Source organism: Mirounga angustirostris, unplaced genomic scaffold (assembly GCF_029215605.1).
Source record: "Mirounga angustirostris isolate CCGP_5_RB_7025 unplaced genomic scaffold, mMirAng1.0.hap1 SCAF_6, whole genome shotgun sequence".
Taxonomy (NCBI): domain Eukaryota; kingdom Metazoa; phylum Chordata; class Mammalia; order Carnivora; family Phocidae; genus Mirounga; species Mirounga angustirostris.
In genome coordinates this window covers 104,398,405-104,420,314 of record NW_026991714.1, presented here as the reverse complement: position 1 = coordinate 104,420,314, position 21,910 = coordinate 104,398,405, and the positions used below count along the sequence as shown (strand labels likewise).

Here is a 21,910-nt window from a genome sequence, read left to right as displayed (position 1 = left end):
CTTCCCCACTCATTTCTACATACCGCCCCCAGCCTCCAAATCTCGCTGAAACACCTCTCTGGAGACCTGCTCTGCCTAATATCCCAGACATGTGTGGCTTTTCAGATCTACACTTTAACTTAAAATTCCGTAAAATTTAAAAAGCAGTTCCTCGGTCACGGGAGCCAGGCTCCAAGTGCTCAAGAGCTGCCCATAGCCAGTGGCTACCACAGTGGGCAGTGCAGGGTCAGCAAGATTCCCGTTGCAGAAATGCTATGGGGTGGTGTGGCTTCCACCTGTTTTAGATGGAGGACAGCCTTTCCAAGCTTCCCCCTGCCACCACCCCACCCTCTCCATGGATTTAAGACCATCCTCCAGATACAGCCGTGACTGATGGTTCAAGCGTACGCCTCTCACCTTTACAATTACCTGCCGACCATAAAGCCCCACCAGTTTGGTGACTGTTCGATCAGAATGACGGTCAGAAACAGGACACCTCACTTTGTCTTTCTTGCCAACTATTTTAGCTTATTTGCCACGAGTACAGGGTATAATTAATATCACACAGGAGTCAGCATTGTCATTTTTCAAATCATTTCCCTGGAAATGTTCTACACCTCTTAATGGCCCTGCTAATGCTGTAGCTGTCATGTTTTGGACAGCTGCACTTTTACAAGACAAACTCTGCAGCGCCAGGAGCCTCTCTGCAGACTTTTTAGCACAGAGGCTCAGAGGCCGTGAACGCCAGCCGGTAATGGCTAGATGGAAATCTTTGATTAATTTTTTTACCTCTTGGTACTGACTGCTTCTCAAGTGTCACCTTCCCAGCTTCCATCCCCAGCCACTTCACCCCTTCCTGCCCTCTCCCCTGGTCCCCCACCCCCATACCTCCTCTCTTCTATGCCACCTGATGGGCAGAGAACCAGTGACACAGGCCAAAGTCATACAACTGATGAAAGCCAGGACACTCCGCCCAGAGGTACGAAAGTTTAAACATCTGGATGAAAGCCAGGCCTCCATGCTAAATGCCACACACTGAAAAAGTGGGGAGCTTCATGCCTAATTTTTAGAAATATGCTTCTTCCTCCCTGGTAACGTAAGAGAAATGTTCGAATGTCTCTATGTCCTAGGTGTGTTGGGAAAGGACTGGGAGGGCACAGGGCAATGAAAGCCGGGTTGCATTTGAAATGTCCCAAGAGCCACGCACAGAGCAACCAAGGACAATCTACGCCACACCAGGGATTTAGTAAGGGGCACAGAATGGAGATGCTTTTAAACAAGACGGAAAAATTCACCACACTGTTTTAGGTAGTCACAGCATGTTGCCGCTGCTCTTTATGGGTGAAAAAAAATCTTTTCCTTAAATAATCAGTTTAAAGTAAAGGATTATTTGAGTTCGGTCCAACACCGTCCAGGAGAGCCCTCTCTGCTGAGGCCTCCTGTCCTTAAGGGAGCTGAAGCCAGATCCGTCTTAAAAGGAAGCTAAAGCCATGCTCGGGACACAGCTCTCTTTTTTAGGTTCAACAGCAGTGTTGACTCACTGCTCCTTTAATACTGTGTTTATTAGTGATCCACAGCGCACGGAGAGACGAGCACACGACTTCCTTTCACGCTGCGCCTGCAAAATGCTACAGCAAGTTGGACTCATCAGTGAAGCAGCAGGTCCCTTGGTTGAAACCAGCCAGGCCAGAAAAGTGACATGAACAGGATGCTGCTAAACATGCACAATTCGAAAATACACACTGTATTCACTTCTGCATGATTTGCTGCCATTTAAAAGACAATAAACAGCAACTTTAGATTGCTAACAACGTGTCATTTAAGGTTTGCTGTTGCTCAACATCAAGAAAAATCAATGCCAGCTCTACGGGGGCAGCAAACCCCGAGAACTGAGCTCCATTTCAGGTCTGTTTGAACTCATTTCCTTTCTCCATGGTTGCCCCCTTGTACTCCCCCTCAGGCGCCCCCTCGCAGCAGGCTGACAGCTTGACACATTGACAGCTCGCACTGAATGACAACTGATTTGTACAAATTTCAAGCCTTATAAATCTACCTGTCACAACAACAACATAAAAGCGCCCAGGCCCAGCAGGTAATTCAGAAAAAGCTTCCCTTGACAGCACTTTCTGAAAAGCAATGGCGTGCCTCCTGCCAAAAATTCCAACTATCATCCTTGTATAACTTTGAATAAAAATTCAGGGCACATTTTCTTGCCAACAGGCTACCAATCGTCTTATTTAAAGATTAAAAAGAGCGAACGGGAAAGAGGGGGCAAAAAACACATCCACACAATTTCATTTTATACTGATATGAAAGTAGCACCACCTGCTACGCCAGGATTACCACGCCGTTTTTTTCTCTCCACTGCTCAGGAATCAATGAGCGAGGCTTTTTATGGTATTTAAACAATATCCCAGATTGCAGGGGCTCTGCCTCCTAGGACCCTCCCCACTCACCTGGGGCCAGCCCGCTGCTGCCGGAGCAAAGCGGTTTGACTGGGGAGGGGCCGTGCTGGGAGGCAGAGGCTAAGGTTAGGTAAAACTGGCCCCAAGAGTTCTCCAAGACAAAGGTCTTTCATGTGTCTGTTAGCCCCACCTCTCTTGACCACTTTTCTTACTAAAACGATCCCACTATATCAAGGTAACTTTTCTCAAAATTCTCATCTTATTCAAATCAACGCATAGCACGTTCTTCACGACTGCATCTTTATTACAAAATAATCACAAGTTGAGAACTTAGACTTGGTTTTTAGGTGAGGTTTTATAGTCATGTGTCACACAGAAGAAGAAAGTCTAGCAAAGTCAGGGACTTGGGGGGGCGGGGCTAAGGACATGAGCACTTAAACAGGAAAGAGCACTTTGTTAAAATATCTGTTCCTCTCCCCCACTCAAGCCTTTCCAGCTCCACTTAATACAGAGAAAGGTCTAACTGAAAAGTGGCTGGCATAGTATTTCATGTACCTCATTCACTCCCGCAGAATCTCTCAGACCTCACAGATGGGAAAATGAACGTAGTCCTGGCCTTGGAGGGTTTGCTGCAGGTGCATGTTGAATGGGCCGCTGAGACAACGCCTAGGAAAGAGGCATGGGACCAAGGAAGATGCAAAGTGACCATCCATCCAGCGAGCCAAACCCTGAGGCAACAGTGGTGCCGGCAAAGTGTCCTGTCACAGTGCGTGTCACCTCTCCACAGGGTCAAAGCAACAGTGAAGAATACAGGTGCCAGAGATGGACGTTCTGCTTTCAAAAGCTGGCTTTGCCCCTTACGAGTCATCTAACTTTGGGAAAGTTGTATTTACACTCTGTGCTTCAGTTTCATCATCGGCACATATCTGCCTCAGAGTATGAGAATTAAATGCCTCTAAAAAGTTTAGTTCATAGTAAACAATACCTGTTCATTTATTCATTCACATAGATACAGATACACGACGTATGTAGAAAATATTAAGTGGTAAGTGCTATGGTTAGGAAAAAAGCAAATTACCATATTATCATATTATTAGTATTATCAGTACTCTCCTTCAAGAACTTTTCTTCCAATGGAGTATAAGTTTGCAATGTGGGGGAAAAAAAAAAAAAAGAGGATACAATTCCCAAAAATGTTTTAAATCATTTGGTGAAAATGTGCAGATAAGAGATCAATGTAGCTGGACTGAATTTTTTTCCTACCCTTTTATAAATAGTCTTTCTCTACTCTTTTCAACTTGCTTCTTCATTCACTCATGACTAATCAAACCATCCAGTATGTGTTGGAAACATATAAATTTAAAAGCACATCAACTACACCGCTTTAACACCATTTACCACCCAGAAATACAATGAATATATGGATTACAAGAGGAAAGAACATATACATATAGCATATACACATGAAAATGTGCACACTAATATATATATATATGAAAAACAGATTTTTTAGACCCAAAATATAGCTGATGTCAGTATTAGCTGGCTAATCTTGAGGCTGAGATTAAAAGAATAGGATTATCATTTGCGGTAAAGCCCACTGTCAACATCAACTGAACCCTAAAATACAACCAAGATTAGGATTATCCAAATTATATGAACTGACATCCACTTTGTAACATTCTTATCATCCTTCTTAATTTGATTAATATCAAGACTGGCGAGAGCTGACTGAACTTCAGATGCCAACAGAGAATCAGCAAATCCATAAATTTGTAATTATTCATAAGATCAAGATCAAGTATTTTGATTATGAGCCATTAGTGGCCATTAGCAAATAAAATTGCATTTGAATTTCACAGGCATGTTTAAATGCCCAGCGATTTGTATTTCATGCTAACAAGCCTGAATCAAAAACATTGTCATATAATTTTTTAAAAAAATTGACAAAGCAAAACTGCACATCAAATTTTTATAGAATGAGATAGAGAAAATATCTATAAAATTGATAAAAAATAATGGTAATTTACATTAACTAGACCAGACTTTTTCATCTTTCTTCAACCATAAAGTGATCAGGATAGGAAAAACACCACCTTCAAGCCAGAGTAAATAAATGAGATGTTCCTATTTTAACCCTTCTCTTGTCAACAGCATGTGTTTGGCCTAACAAAATGATACATACTATTTATTATCTTCTTGACATCAATCACCAAGAGTTAACAAACACTCTCACATATTCCAGGATTCCCCCCGACTATGACCAATTAAATAACCCAACCATTAAACGGAGAACTGCAGGGCTGACAAAAGCAGAAGCAAGCACAGTGCTGGTCAGTTAAGTTGCACACTGGCCCACTGAGAGTTTACCTAGGAAAAAATAGGGAACTTCAGATGCAAAACACGTGATGCCCTATTTATACTTCTATTGGGGTATCTGTTGTAACTACTTATTTTTTCCAAAAAGAAAGCAGTGCTTTCAAACCTATTGGCCTTCAGTGCCTACAAAGATTTTTTTCTTGTTTTCCTGAGCAGCTCCTTCCTCACTGAGCTTCTTCATCTCAAGAAGGGCCACACCTGGGATCCCAGAATGCCATCACCTGTAAGCCATCAGTCCATGGGAGCTGACAGGCTTTACGCCAAAAAGTCGTTGTCCTTGTGACCTAGGTGAAAACACCAACTACCATTCACAGAGAAAATCCCTCGGGACTTTGAGCAGCTTCTCTGTGCCCCAGCACTGAGCCCTCTGACTCACAGCTTCCTGAAGTACATCCTATGTCAGCCCATCAACAGGTGCGCCGATGGCAACCAAAGACTAAATTTTCAGTCCTTTAACCAAAACACTTTTAGAGAAGTGGCTGATTTTCTACTGCCTGTGGATCTCTGTCTACATTTGCTGGGACAAAAGGACCAACTTCACCCAATCTTGCCCACAGAATGACTGGTCACAAAAACATTTTCCTGCCACGTGAGAGATCATGTGAGCAGCATACATCATGAGTCATCATGGCCTCTTCAGCTCTGCTAACAAGAAAAGCCAAGTGTCTGAGACCATAAGGTACTTAACCAGGTGCCACCACTCAGGCTGAGGACCACACCAAGAGTCCAGGTATGGCTTGTCTGGCGCCCCCAAGGGGCAAGATGGCAGAGCTGGCCGGGATATAAGGGAGAGAGGGATCCACGCAGCCTCTGGCCTGAACTTCCATGGAATCAGTAAATTTTTACCACTTAGGACAAGCCGTGTTATTTGTAACTGTCAGAGGAAGGAAAATCTGTAATTGTTAAGGGGGATGGAGCCTGTGCAAATTCTTTCCTGTGCAAAGTGAACAGTCAATCACTTTTATAAGGACAGCAACAACTGAAACTATCCATTCGTATACTTTCCTTTAGTCAACAATATTACCTTTAGTAATCTGGGGAATGTGCATCCATAAATTACAGAAAGTGTTATTGCATTGCTGAATAAACAGCAACATTTCCATCAACAGCAGCAGTGGCAGCCCCACAAAGGTATAACAAACAGACTCAATCATTTTCTTGTCAAGCTTTGCAATGACTGCAGAGTTTACTGCTGGAGATAATGTTGCTTTCCTCAGCATTGTGTGCCAAACTGCTTATTAAAACAAAACCTCTTTTTCAGAGCAGCATGAGTTGGATAATCACTTATTGCACTGAAGAAAAAACAGGTTTGGTGCCCAGAGGAGGTTAGCAATCAGGCATATGTGTTAACATTTGGTTGGTAAGAACTGGTTAAAAAATAAATTATCTGACATTGGGGTGGGGGAGGGAAGAACTTAACTTGTTAACATCACTGTCCCCAGATTGACTCTTTTTCTCTATGATGTCATTCGGGTTTTTGACAATGCGTTTCAAAGTACTAAAGCGAGACCGCTTGATGGAAGCTTTGGGGCCGGGGGAGTGCCGGGAGGAGGAGGAGGAAGGGTGAAGATGATTATGGAAAGAAACCAGAAATAAAATGCAGCCTGCTAGTCTTCATGGGAAGAAATCTCTGGAATAAACTATATTGCAGGGGCAGGAGATAGAGCTGAAAAAAGGGACAGGAGGGAAACAAGTAAACTTTAAGAACTAGGCATTTGTGACTAAACTATTTCTGAAGACAGCACCTATTATTACTCTCCAAAGAAATTGCTTGACATAACTAAGCCAGCAATAGCACTGAAAAACCATCCTCAATCCCCCCCCCCCCCCCCCCCCCGCTTCTTAAAATAGATTGACAGCCATTTTACTGAGCCTGAGGAACAGGTCTGTGCACATGGAGCCTGGGAGGCCTGCCCAGTCAGGAGCGTTGCTCTGTGACGAAACCCATTATACCTCACCACAGAAGAGCTTCCCCAGCCCGTTTTTTGTTTTCGTGTTGTTGTCTTTCCACGCCCATTTAAGATGAATTAACATCAAAGTAGGCAGGCCCTCTCCCCTCAGCCCACCCCTCCACTGTCTTGATGTTGCTGATAGCCTTGGGGTCCCAGATATCAGCTGTGGAAGAGGCAAACCTATACTTTGGATGTTCCTATCAGTACAGGAAATGGGACTTTGAAGACTTTATTATAACTCTGGACAGCATATGAGGTTTGACTCCCAATACTGCTCTAAAATGAGAGTGAGTCGAAAACAAAGAAAAACACCACAAATGTGGAGTGGAAAGGCAACCCCATTCAACCGTCATTCAACCTCAGCAGTGCAGGGGAGGCACATGCAGCTCAGCACCGTACCCTGTGCCTCATTCCTGGGAGGGCAGTCAGCCCCCAGCTCTCCCACACTCCTCCTGTGCCTCAAACCCACACAGGAAGTGCCATGCCAACCCAGTTTGTTCCTCCTTGCCACCTCGGGGCCTAAAATCACCTCAGGGCTGTTTCCTCCTATTGGAAAGCTTTTTCTCCCTTTGCTTGGTTCATCAGGTACTTCGCTTCCTCAGAGAAAGAAAGGCCTTCCCTCACCAGACAACCTAAACTATCCCCTGCTCCCTACCTCACCCCCAACCATCTCCCCCCACTTTTCTTTTGATTTCTTCAGATCACTGTCTCTACCTGAAATTATATCGTTTATGAATTTATTGAAATGTTTGTTACCGGTCTCCTCCATGATCAGGTAGACTCCGTGAAGGGAAGACTTAATTTTATTCAGAATATGATCTCCAGCACCAAGAATAGTGCCCAGCACCCAGTAAGTAGAAGCTCAATAAGTAGTTGAGAAAACAAAGTTGAGGAAATATCCTTATGAACATGAATCAGAGACCTCTGTCTGACTCAAAAGATGGTTTCTGAGTGGACACTATGAGTCCTGATCATCGGAGGGCATGTAGAGAACATTTAAGAAGAGGAAATCTTTATTCTCACATCTCCAGGAATGTATAGTAATAAGTTACTGCTCCTGAATTACGGGTGAACCACAGAAATTTTGGACTTACTTGTTTAAAGTACAAAATGAAGGAAGGAAACTTCCCATGACTTCCCTCAATAAAGGAGTTAGGAAACCTGGAGTCAATATCCACCTGCCATCAGATGTAACTAGGGCCTCACAATCATTGGGGCACATATGAACCATTGTAAGAGAGAATACAGAGGCCTGCCCCACTTGTTTTCAAATGCTATTTTCAGTGGCAGTTATTGGCACAAAGAAATAAAAATTAAAAATACTGTATCTACAACACCTGTGTACCCCCTTTATCAAATCTTAACAGGTGGAGCCATATTTGTATCAGATTATGTTTTAAGAAACAAATATTACAGAAAGAAATGATGGCCCATCTATTTCATTTTGAGGATTAGGTATATCTGAAGCCCTAAAAATATTTAAGTCACTATTAAATGCCATGTATTATAATAGTTAGCAACTTCCAAAGGCATTTGTCAGCAATTCTCACCTCTCTCCTCCTGCCAGCATTTTAATTCTCTCTTCACTCCACGTCCATGTCCCTCACCATGATTTCTTTTTGTTCATCTCTCCTGATCTCTGCCTGATTCCCCAGCTGCTTTGGGTGGGTCATGTCATAACCAAAATGAATTCCAAGTAAGAAAGCATTTTGTTAAAAAAGGAAACCAAAAAAGTACTAGAAGAAAAACTAGTGAAGTCCCTTCTACTGTAACTAAAATCCCCAAAGCCATAAAAGATGATAAATTCAACTGCATAAAAATCAACTGTACATGAGGCAAAATTGTGCTTGACAAAACAGAAAATGAAGCAGATAAAAAGCCACCAAGAACAAATAAGAAGGCAACCAGAAGCATGCAGAAAAAACCCGCAACTCTATCCCAGAAAAGGACTAATTACATACACACAGGACACACACATCCATATGCACAATTATATACACACATGAAAACACATGTACACAAAGCACTCCAAAAAACAATCATAAAAAAGACAAAAACCCAACAGAAAAGTGGACAAAGGATACACACACACAGTTCACAGCAAAGGAAATACCAATGACTCTTACATGTATAATAGGATGCTTAACTTCATTCATAATAAGAGAACTGCCAATTAAAACAACGAGAAATCATTTTTTTAACCTACCAAGTTGGCAAGAATCCAAAAATTTAAATAATATACTCTGCTGGTGAGTCTGTGGAGAGCAGGCATGCACCTAACATTGCTGGTAGGGCATAAATTAGCTTAAATCCTGAGGATTGCAATTTGGCAATGTCTATCAAAATTACAAATGTATATACCCTTTGATCCAGCAAATCTATTTCTGGGAATTTATCCTCAAGATCTATTTGCAAACATTCAAAAATGACAGTTTAAGGTCTTTGATTCTGTCCCTAGGTATGTATCCAACTGAAATGAGTATGTATGTTCACCAAAAGACTGTATTTAAAGAGAACAAGCACTATATCCATCAATAAGGGATTGGATAAGCAAATTATGATGAATTCATACAATGGAACACGATGCACCTATAAAAAAAATTGAGAATACTCTCTATGGATAGAAAATAGAAAAGTATGTTTGTTAAGTGAGAAAAACAAGGGGCAAAATTATGTGAATAGAATGGTATATTCTGTATAAATGGGAAAGGAATAATATATTTAGTTTTGCTTGTACATACAAAACTTTAGAAACTCTGAAAAAGATACAGAAGAAACCAAAAACAGTTACCTTTGCAGGTTGCAGTGGGAACTGGGGAAGATAAAGAACAGAATGGGAAAAAAAACTTTTCATAATCTTTCCTATCTTTCTATATCTTTCTTAATTTTTCAAACAAATGGGTGTGTTGCCTACAAAAAAGTTGATATTGACTGAATTGACTGAAATGGACTGAAATCAGCTGAAGAGTGGCCATCCATTGGGGCCAGCAGCCTATCATGTTAGATTGGGGCCATCCATCTGTCCAGCCTGCCACATCCATGGGCCCCAATTCTGTCATTCAAAGTTACTGATTCCAGATTCCTCCCCACTTCAAGTTATCATAAGACCTGACCAACTGACTTAGTCATGGCAATCCTCACAGAACTACAGACGGAGGACCGTGGCATACCATTACTGACTACAAAAATGCCATTTGATCTATTCATTTTATAACACACATATAATTACCAAAACTGTATTTAAAAAGGTGTACGTATGGGGCGCCTGGGTGGCTCAGTTGGTTAAGCGACTGCCTTCGGCTCAGGTCATGATCCAGGAGTCCCGGGATCAAGTCCCACATCGGGCTCCCTGCTCAGCAGGGAGTCTGCTTCTCCCTCTCCCTCTATATGCTCGCTCTCTCTCTCTCTCTCAAATAATTGAATAAATATTAAAAAAAAAAAAGAATTAGTGCATATAAAAACACTACATTTTCTGTAGAATTCTGAAGTAAATGTATGCATTACAAATGCCCAGGTCTGGGCGCCTGGGTGGCTCAGTTGGTTAAGCGACTGCCTTCGGCTCAGGTCATGATCCTGGAGTCCCGGGATCAAGTCCCACATCGGGCTCCCTGCTCAGCAGGGGGTCTGCTTCTCCCTCCGCCCTCTTCCCTCTCGTGCTCTCTGTCTCTCATTCTCTCTCTCTCAAATAAATAAATAAAATCTTTAAAAATAAATAAATAAAAATAAAAAGGTGTACGTATGTAAAAGATAGGTTAGCAAAGTACTGTTAAATGTGTGGGCTTAAAGACTTGAATTACAAGATAATAATGCATTATTTCGACATATTATTTGTCTTAAGGAGCCTCTAAAGTACTCAGTGGATTTCCCTTAAGTAGAAAAAAAAAACACACAAGCCTGGCTATTTTTAACATCCTTTGCAAACCACTATCAAAAGCTACTACTAACTGAAATGGTAAATTTCAGTTTAGCCTGTGTGCATACCACCTCAAGTTCTGTATCAATGGAATCCAAATGAATGAGATTTTATTATAGGTGAAAAGTAAATATTGACAAGTATGTACACAACTCTGCTGATGGAAATATAATTTGGCACAACCACTCTGGAGAACTCTTAGGCAATGCATACCCACAAGGAATACCGTGTACACACACTCCATGACCCAGCAATTCTGTCCCTAGGTATGTATCCAACTGAAATGAGTATGTATGTTCACCAAAAGACAGACAAGAATGTTCACAGCAGTCATTTGTAATAGCCAGAAACTACTGACCAACAACCCAAATGCCCACTCAACAGTAGAAGAGCTTTTTAAACTCTCTGGCATATCCATACAACAGAGTATTATGTAGCTAGGAGAATGCGTGAACCATTGCTCTGTCAACATGGATGAATTTCACAGATACAATGTGGAGTAAATGAAGCCAAAACCAGAGGAGGACATCTTACAGGATTCCATTTATGTAAAGGTTTTTAAACAGGCCAAACTAATCTGCTATTAGAGCACAGGACAACAGTCCGTTACCCTTGGCTGAAGAAGTGGTACAAGCAGTGCCCGGAACGGACACTTGGGGAGCGTCTGGCTCTGGATATTCTACATCTTGATCTGAATGCCGATTCCACTGGCATGTTCACTTTATGCTAATTAACCAAACTGGGCACTTAGAATCTGTGCACTTTTTTGTACGTATGTTATACATCAAAAAAAAAGAAGAAAGAAAGAAAAGTAAAACATTTTAAAATATTTAGAAAAAAAAATTGCCTGTAATTACTCTTCAAAGCGTCAAGTACCTGAACTGCTGCCCCAAAGTTAGAGGGACCCTTAATTCCTATCATTAGCTCCTGACATGTCCAAATGATTCTTTGGCTACTTGTTAATAATGGAATCAAAAGGCACTAATCTCATTATCGCCTGTCAGCAGGCGCTGTCAGAAGGCTGTTGGCCATTAGTCGCCTGCTGCTGCAATTGGTCAGAGACTTGCAAAGCACCCAAAAGGGGACACAAAATACTGCCAGTTTAATTTTTCTCTTGTCCCACTCACCTTTCTGCAACCTCATGCCAAATCCTTGAACCTCCCCTACCCCGCAAACCACAGGCTGCCTTCTCTAAGAGACCATCCCAGAGTTCTCTAGCAACCACAGAACTCCTCTTCGAAAAAATTGCTACATTACTTCACTCATTCATCCATCCATACAACCATCCAAACATGTATTGAGCACCCACCATGTGCCAGGCTCTGTGCTCAAGATACTGAGTAAAGCAAAATTCCTTCCCAGTATTATATGAAAAGCAGAAACAAAAATAGGATTATGATAGAGACACACACACACACACACACAAAAGCAAGAAAATAGGAGAGGAATATGTAAGCCAGCTTTGGGGGTAGGAGAAAAGGAAATGATTCCTAGAGGAGATTTCACATAAAATATGCCTTAAAGGATGAGTGGCATTTGGCCAGTCAAGTAAGATAAAGGCAGCTCCTAGCAGAGGGGATCTCAGGAGTAAAGACACATTGAACAACATGTATACACTATGACCCAGCAATTCTATCCCTAAGTATATATTCAACAGAAATCAGTATGTATGTTCACCAAAAGATCATCAAGGATGCAAAAAAGGGGGGGGAGGGGCTGGTGTGGGGATGTGGTTGCTGGCATGTGGGAACTAGAGGGAGTAAAGTCTGACAGGGAGTAAAATCCAAGGACAGAGGCCAGCAGGCAGAGAACAGAGCACAAGGTCTTTGCAAACCATGTGAAACAGCTGAGACTTCATACCAGAGAGGAAAGGCAGTCAGTAAGGGTAGTGAGCATGGGAACAGCAGGGTTAAGTTTGTCATCAAGAAACTGCATGGGACATGGAACTAGAGAGAAAGAGGCAAGTAGATTTCAACACAGATCTGCTTAAGCCTAAATACTTGGAGGTTGGAAAGCAGAAAAATTCAAGCAATGCATAGGTGGTAAAAGCAGAACAACTTGGTGACTGATTTCGTGTGGTGTGAGAGTGGGGAAGGCGAAAGGGAAGTTGATGAAAACTGGCAGATGTTTGACAGCAAAGGAAAAATACACAAGAGGAGGAGAAGGTTGGGTGGACAAGAGGGAAGGTGATGAGGTCAGTACTGGAGACCTTAAATAGGGGGACTTCAGGGAGTATGTTCAGCAGGAGTTAGCATCTGAGTTTGACAGGAAGCAACTCTGACTTAAGGTAGAGATGGATTCATCAGCACATCTAGAAACTGAAACCCTGGGGCCTATGAAATCACAGATTGCATGTGGTGAGCAATTAGAGACCCAAGGATTCTTGGTCCCACCAACATTAAGGAAGTAGTAGAGGCAGAAGGGTCTATAAAGAGGGCAGAGGGAAATGGGCAGAGACGTACTCAGTAATCAGGAAGTACGATATCATCAATGCCAACGCAGTGGGAAGTTTTAAAACTTGAGACACTGATCAATAGTCCCAAATGTAGTAGTCAGAGGTCCAGGAAGGCTAGAACAGGACCAATTCCACTGGATTTGGCAATAACCAAGTCACTGATGACTTTAGTTAGGAAGTCATCATTAGTTAGGAAGGGACTTCAGTTCACTTCTGGCAATAGAGCAGACTAAGCTGATAAACCCACATCACAACACTCTTAAAGAAATCTAGATAAAATATACCCTCCCCTAAAATCTTGGTACATAGCAGAGCTTGGGGTGGGGGGCAAGAGAGAGAAACTGACAAGCAAAAGAAACCAAGACTAAAATCCAAGTCTATACCACAGGAGACCATGACAGTATCAGACCTCGATATAAACCATAGAATCCTCGTGTTTAATGCCCTCAAAGGGATAGGACATGTTGCTTTGGGCCCACACAAGATGGGGGACTGGAACTAATAGTTCTACAAAACTGAACATCTGTGGGCTGCCCAACATATAAAAAGGGGAGAAGAGAAATTACAAGCCCAGAAAAGCAATAAGAAAGCATGATATTTTTCAGGGGGTTGAGCAGAAAAAAAAGGCCTCCTGCAAGAAACTAAAACTCTAAGCCTGCACTACCCCTGGATATAGAGTCACAGTATTTCAAATCCAAGCTGAAAAATAACATAAAACTGGGGTTAGACCTTCTCAAAAATAGTAACCCTTCTACAACCTAAGATATAACCCTTGACAAAGAGAAACTCATAATGTAAAATAAAAATTATAACACAAGGAAACAAAAAAACTATGAGGGAGAATAAGCCAATCACAAATAGGAGAACAAGCAGTTACAGAAAATCCTGAAAAGCCATAAAACAAGAATTTAAAATGTGGTGGGGGGTAGGAGGGATGGGGTGGCTGGGTGATAGAGATTGGGGAGGGTATGTGCTATGGTGAGCGCTGTGAATTGTCTAAGACTGTTGAATCACAGACCTGTACCTCTGAAACAAATAAATACATTGTATGTTAAAAAAAAAAAAGAAGAAGAAGAAGAAGAAGAAGATAGCAGGAGGGGAAGAATGAAGGGGGGGAATCGGAGGGGGAGACAAACCATGAGAGACTATGGACTCTGAAAAACAAACTGAGGTTTCTAGAGGGGAGACAGGTGGGAGGATGGGTTAGCCTGGTGATGGGTATTAAAGAGGGCACGTTCTGCATGGAGCACTGGGTGTTATGCGCAAACAATGAATCATGGAACACTACATCAAAAACTAATGATGTATGGTGATTAACATAATAATAAAAAAATAAAATAAAATGTATAGAAACCCTTATGGACAGATTTGGAAAAAGAATACATAGAATTACATAGAATATCTTAATAGCCAAAATTAAATAACTGATAAATAGGTTCAACAGAATATCCTATACTAAGAAAAAAGAATTTATGAACCATAGGGTAAATCTGAAAAAATTACCCAGAAATCAGCAGAGAGAGATAAAAGACATAGCATATATGAACTAAGATATATGGCAAAGAGATAGAATAAGCTCCATGATAGAATCTAGTCATAGTTCCAAAAGAAGAAAACCAAGAATGGTGGGAAAGGTAACAATCAAGAAGAATCACTGAGTATTTTCCAGAAGTGAAAAAAAAATTAAATACATAAATTCTTAGATTATATAAAGTCATTGAGTCCTAAGGATTTTAAATAAGATAAATCCACACATTGATACATAGTATTGTAATGAAAAACCTAAAAGCAAGGACAAAAATCTTTAAAGCAAGAGAAAAGTTTATCCTCAAAGGAATTAAAAACTTAGAGCAGACTCCTCACCATCAAAAGTAAATTCCAGAAGACAATGAAATCCATTAGTCTGCTCAGGCTGCTGTAACAAAATGCAACAGACTGAGGTGGTTTTTTACAACAGACATTAATTTTCTCAACATTCTGGAGGCTGGAAGACCATGGTCAAGGTGCTGGCAAATTTGGTTTCTAGTGAGAATTCTCTTCCTGCCTTGTAGACAGCTGCCTTCTCACTGGGTGCTCACATGAACCTTTCTTCTGTACTCATTCATGCAGAGAGAGAGAGAGAGAGAGATCTCGGATATCCCTTCCTCTTATTAGTACATCCATCTATCTGATTGAAGTCCCACCCTTATGACCTCATTTAACCTTAATTTCTCCCTAAAGGCCCTATTTCCAAATACAGTCCCATTGATAGTTAGGGCTTCAATACATGAATTGGGTGGGAGCGGTGGGGGTCAGACACAATTCAGCCCACAACAGAATATCTTCAAAGTGTTTGAAGAAAAATAACTATCAGCTAGAATTCTATACCCAGATAAAGTATACTTACCCTACAGAAATAAAGCCAAAGTAAAGATATTTTCAGACCAAGTGAGAAAATTCCCACATCTAAACCATCACTGAAAGATCTACTAAACAGTGTCCTGCTTAGCAGTACACTAATTGAAACTAGAAGAGTAAATAGAAGCAGCAATAAATCAACTAAATTGGTAAGACAGTCTCTCAAGAAATATCTACTGAGCAGTCTCTCATAGGTGCCAGACACAGTTCTATTTGCTGGAAATGCTATAATGAATACAACAAATTCTCTGATTTGTTACATATAATCTGGTAAATGGTGATAAGTGCACTCAATGAAAATAAAGCAGGAAAAGGCAGCAACAAGTAGACAGAAGTTTTATTCTGTGCTGCTAAATCCAAATGTGCATTGAGTATTGAAAAGTAGGAATAGTGGTGAATTTTCAGAGCTTAAAAATAAGGGGTTCCAGATAGGAAGGTAAAGGCAACAAGAATCATTTGCATCAGGCAGGTTTAAGAGACTCAGAAATCATGCTGGGGAAAAGAACAAAAAAATACTATTCATGCACCTGAATATTTATAACAGCATTATCTACAATAGTCAAATTATAGAAGCAGCCCAAGTGTCCATCAACTGACGGATAAAGAAGATGTAGTTTGTGTGTGTGTGTGTGTGTGTTACACACACACACAGGAATATTACTCAGCCATAAAAAAGACTGAAATCTTGCCATTTGCAACACCATGGATGAAGCTAGAGAATATTATGCCAAGTGAAATAAGTCAGACAAATACCTTATGATTTCACTCATATGTGGAAAAAATAAAATAAGCAGAGGGCAAAAAGAGAGAGAGAGAGAGAGAGAAACCAAGAAACAGACTGTTAACTACTAAAAACAAACTGATGGTCACCAAGGGGAGGTGGGTGGGGGGATGGGGGAAATAGGTGATGGTGATTCCTTGTGATGAGCACCAGGTGTTGTAGGAAGTAAACTACTATATTGTACACCTGAAACTAAAATTACACTATATGTTAACTAACTAGAATTTAAATAAAAGCTTAAAAATGAGGAAAAAAAAAAAGAATTCACACTGGAAAACCCAAGTCACGTTTCTAGATTCTTTATTTCCCCTCCAGCACTCCTCAGAATGCCAGATTTTCCTCAGACTATCAGACCCCACAGTGTAAGATGACTGGAGTCACAAAAGTTCTCATATAAACTCAACAGACTCTAGTGGAAGAAAAAGAACCATCTCTTACTTGTAGCTCTTTTAAAAACAAAAGAAACCTTTCTCTGAAGCCCCTTGGTAGATTTTCCCCTGTGCTAATTGGCCAAGACAGTGTCACCTGCCCATATCTACACCAATCACAGGCAAGGGAAATAAAATCACAATGTTGGTCTTAAAATAATCCAGATTCAGCTCCTAGTGATGGGTTTAAGTAACATGAGGAAGGAGAGACACCCAGACAAAATTCCACTTTCCCCATCAAGGAAAAAAGCAATGCCTACGGAGAAAAACACAAACAGCATTTGCCCTACCTCCCATCTGCCTCAAAACTCACCACACAGTGGGGCGCCTGGGTGGCTCAGCATCTGCCTTCGGCTGGGGTCATGAGCTCAGGGTCCTGGGATGGGCCGGGCTCCCTGCTTAGCAGGGAGTCTGCTTTCCTCTCTCCCTCTGCCCATCCCCCTCACTCGTGCTCTCGCTCTTGCTCTCAAATGAAATTCTTTTTTAAATTCTTCAAAAAAAAAAAAAATTCACCACAGAGTAGTGACTATGTGACACTATAATTAACCCCCATACAACATGGCAGAATATAACCCTGGAACTTGAAAAGAAACTTTATGTTAATCTAATTCTCTCTACAGGTCCAACTGCTTTAACCCAAGCATGTGTTCAGGAGCCACATGCATGTTAACCAAACTGGCTCTCTATTGTGCTAACTCAGTAACCAAACTATAGGGACAACAGGGCCATCCAAATCAACCCTTGAAGATGGCGGAGCCGAACACCTCCCATGCATTAAGCCAAACCACAGTCAATCTATGCAGATATTTAAAGGTTCCCAGATGCCCCAATAAAAATTCTCTCTTCAGGCTATAGAGCCAGTTCCAGATTAGCTGAAATGTCAAAGAAATGTGCCTTTCACTAAAGACCATTTCCAAATCATTTCAACATTATCAGGTTGGAAAGAGATTGTGCAAATGACTGGCTAAAGTGGATTAAATGCTTTCATTTCTATGAGAAATTGAAGTTATGATAATGGAATTTTAGAGCCAAAAGGGACTTCTCGGGGTATTTAATAGAACGCCCACATTTTACAGATGAGACTCTGTGCAACTCGGTGGTATCGAGGCTGGCAATTTGACAAAAGATTTAATCCAAGAGAAACCTTTTAAATGTATTGGTTATCACACTGTCCTGGGAGCAAGAGAGGATACATTAATTCAGCAGTTCTTTACCACCTTTGTGGCGAGTCACATACCCAAAGTTTACATCTAATTTCAGACTCTTCCTGAGACCTCTGAAGTTCACCTAGGGATCCTAGGATTAAAAGTCCCCCTCCATTAGATAGTTAACATAATCAGTTCTGAGAGATAAACTGAGGTTATGATTTTCTTTACCATTATTTAGATGTAGGAAATAATTACATGCTAATTTCGTCTATGCCTTGCTCAATCCTATTATGTTTTACCCAGTTAGTATAAATTCAAGAAATTCTCTCCATTTTAAAGCACTTCAAGAAAAAAGAGTAGTTCCATAATGTGAGGTCAATAAGTGGAAGTCTCTGCCCTCTTTCCAGTCTACCACTGCATCCCTAGGTCTAACAAAACTCCTTACCGAAAGTAAGCCTTAATGATAATAACAATAATAATAATGATAATGATAATGGTCTTTAAGTAAGTAACTAGATCAACCTAATACTTTCAACCTTTCAAGATACTGACAAAATTATCATCTCAACTCCCTTACCATCTAGGAAGGACCAGTGTGATTATTCCCACTTTATAGATGAAGAAATACAAAGAGACTCAATGACTTAGCTAAGATCATGTCTCAAATTAAGAGCAAAATTAGGGGTAATACCTGGGTTTCTTCATTGGCGTTTCCAGCTATTAAATCAGTGGTACACGACAGCACTTCAATTAGAAATAGCCACCCAAATATATTGTTAAGATACTATGTTCCTCTCAAGCCAAAAACAGAACTTTCTTGTGGATTATCTGCTCACTTTGAATTATCCATGCTGCTTCACTCCACTAGCCTGGAGAATAGCACTGGCCATGCCTTAAATAAAACTGCCTCCATACGCATGAGCTATCCAGGCAGCAAAGGCATAAAAATTAGTTTTTCCATTGGCTAGCTGACCACAGCTAACCTCAACAGTCTCCAAGTAATCCTGAGTAACTTCTGCATCACCTTGATCTGATTTGTGCTAAAACTAATCCCTTCAACTTGGGCACAGTACAGAGAAAACAGTTGTGCGATTTGTCTGCAGACACTTCACCACCTTGGATCACTTTCCAGCTCATTTTAGCTGGGTAAATAATAGCTCGATATGTAGCACCTGCTAAGTGAAATGAAAATGGAAAATGTTTTAAAGGGTTTTCACTTAATGTCTTTGTACTACTATAAATGTATGAAAATTTTATATCCGGGTTTTTATTACTGTTGATTGCCAAACTGACATGGGAAAATAATCCAAGCTGGCACATTAACGAAACATGATTTTTTTCTAAGTGCCTTTTTTTTTTTTTTTAAGAACAAAGCTAAACACAATTAAACGGTAAAAAGCCACTCCAACTTTTAACTCTTTAAAGATTGTACAGTAGCTATCAGATTGTTTTTACATGCTTTCTTAGCCACTTCCCCTTGCCTAGAAAACACTTTCTTCTGACACAGTGGCATGTGTAAAGCCAGCCTTGTGTTTGCAGGTGGGCTCTCACACCATCACTACGTCCTTCTTCAAATAAATGTCCTTTCAGAGCCCTCAGAAACATTCCTACCCATTCCAGAAAGCTATGACAATACAGGGAAAGAGAGAGTAGAAAAAGACCATCAAGAACTGTGGGCATATGCCAGGAGAGACTCTACTGAGAGCAGACAAGCCCTCGGGAAAGAGTGCCAACATTAATCCGAGTCTCTCAGAAGTGGGTTCAGCCCCACCAGTAACAACAAAGAGGAGCCCAAACCCTCCCAACAATGCTCTCTCTCACACTCATGAACGACTTCCTTTAGAAGCTCACATTCATCCAAGAGGTGGTGTCAGTGGTGGAATTAGTCACACCTGCCAGTGAATAGCAAACAACAGCTGTATAGACGCAAGTGAGTTATTGGTTGTAGGCTACAATCTCCCAGGAAGCAAACTATGCAATTTCTGCTGCTTCCAGGCCAACTGAAAGGAACTTAAATTTGCAAATGATTAAGTGTCTTAATTGTGTCATCTTAAAGCATTTCATTACCATAACCAACACCAAAAGGCTGGGAGAAGCCCAGCTGTGGCATTCAGAGGCTCTACCCTAAATTTTAGCAGCCATGACACTTTCCATTCCACTTCTCCCTCATCATCAGATCCTGTCTGCACGTTCTAACTGCCTGATGCAAACTAGTTTGGGGAAAAGGCATCCCTAGAAACCAAGGATTCTGATTCCAGTGTTCCCCACTGCCTCACCACATTGTTCCCTTGTCTTTATGTAACAGCAAAGAGGAAATTTGTGGAAGAACTATGAGCTGTTTAATGGAATTCTCCCAACATTTAATTTCATGAACTCACCCTCTTAAGTACCTCCTGAAAAATCCAACCCCAAGCAAGATGCTGGGGACAATATACTAAAAAGAAACATAACATGTGTAATGTGCCCTCAAGAAAGTTATGTTCTGGGTCTAGAGGCAAAATCCATCACACAGAATTCATTCACCAATATTTATTAACAAATGCTATGAGCAAAGCATTGTGCTGAATGCCTTTGGAGAAACTACAATAAGACAGCAATTACCCTCCACCAAGGAGACAATAACTGAGTAAAGCTGGGTTTGCCAAGGAAGGCAAAGACCACCCAGTGAGCTCTTGACACTCAACCACACCCTGGCAGAGCAACTCTGGTTGTACTCTGCCTAAAAAGATTCCAATTCATCTACTCCCAACTTAAAATGTAGGGCCTAGAACTGAACACAGTATTCTAGGTGTGGCTTTACTCCTTTTTCAAAATAATATGCTTCTCTCATTGAACCTACAATCTCATAAGCTCCTTAAACACTCACATTCAGATTACTTGAAGATGCCAAATAAGACTTGATTTTTCCCACATATCACTCCTATTCTGGTACTTCGCTTTAACAGTTGATTTGGGAGCCCAAGTCCAAGTATAATCTTCTTAAATTTAGTCTCTTCTGATTTGGCCATATTCTAGCTGATCAAATATTAGGCCATCATGATTCTATGATTTTATTCTACTGTCTCCAGTTCTATCTCCTACAAATATGACACATGTGCTTTTTGTATCTTTTACCTAAGTCTCTGGTAAATACTTTTCCCAAGTTTCAGCTATAAAACTAAGCTCTATGGAGACACACAAGGAACATTCTGGAGTAATGCTCCATTTAGATGCCCTCTTTTGGTAAAGCTATTTGGCACAAATTCATTAGTAAAAGACTTTCCTGAACTTCAAATGCCTGATACTTAACACATTTCCCTTATTTATTAAATCAGGGAAAGGGGCGGTGGGGGGCGGGGGCGCACAGGGCACTTGTAGGAAATAGTAAAGGAAGGTACTGGGATCTTAGTACAGAAAATCTAGTACAGGAGGGGCATGATTAGAACACCTAGAAAGAACAATCTGACAATGAAGGCAAGAGAGCTAGGATTCTAGGCAAAGGCTAGAATTATAGAGATCAGGCCTTTATGATGGTTTCAGAAAGAAGTTTAAATAACTTGACTAAGATGGGACATCAGAACACATGACAATGATAGAGATACAATCTGGTGACAGATTAGATGAGGAAGGAAGGAAGGGAAGAAATCAATGATAACTCTGAGGCCCTCCAAGGATGTCACTAAGTAAGGAAGGCCAAAGGAAAAACTGCCTGTGCAAGTAAAGGAAAAAGTTCATTAGTTTCAACAGAGTAATCATGAGGTTCCAAAGGGACATTCAGTGTGGACCTGCCCCAAAGTCAACTAGTAAAATATGGACCTTGGGAGAAAGATAAAGTGGAGCTGGAGACAAACTGGAAATATCTATACTTTGTAATTGAGAGGAGAAAATGAGCCAGAAAATGACCCAGAGAAAGAAGGGCCAGAAAAGCATGAAGATCTGGATAGAGTTATGTTAGAGAAGTCAAAGAGAGAGCACCTTTGAAAAAAGAAAACCAGGTCAAATGATAGAGTGGTCAAGGAGAAACAAGAGTGAGAACTGGCCATTAGATTTTATGCCTAGAAAACCATCTGAGATCTTTAAGAATTTTAACCTTA

General features: G+C 40.9%; 1 protein-coding gene across 4 annotated transcripts in view; it reads right to left on the bottom strand.

The window, feature by feature from the left end:
• The window catches only part of LRMDA (leucine rich melanocyte differentiation associated), a 1,045,267-nt gene that overhangs the window by 886,183 nt on the left and 137,174 nt on the right, over window positions 1-21,910 (bottom strand). The window lies entirely within an intron of this gene.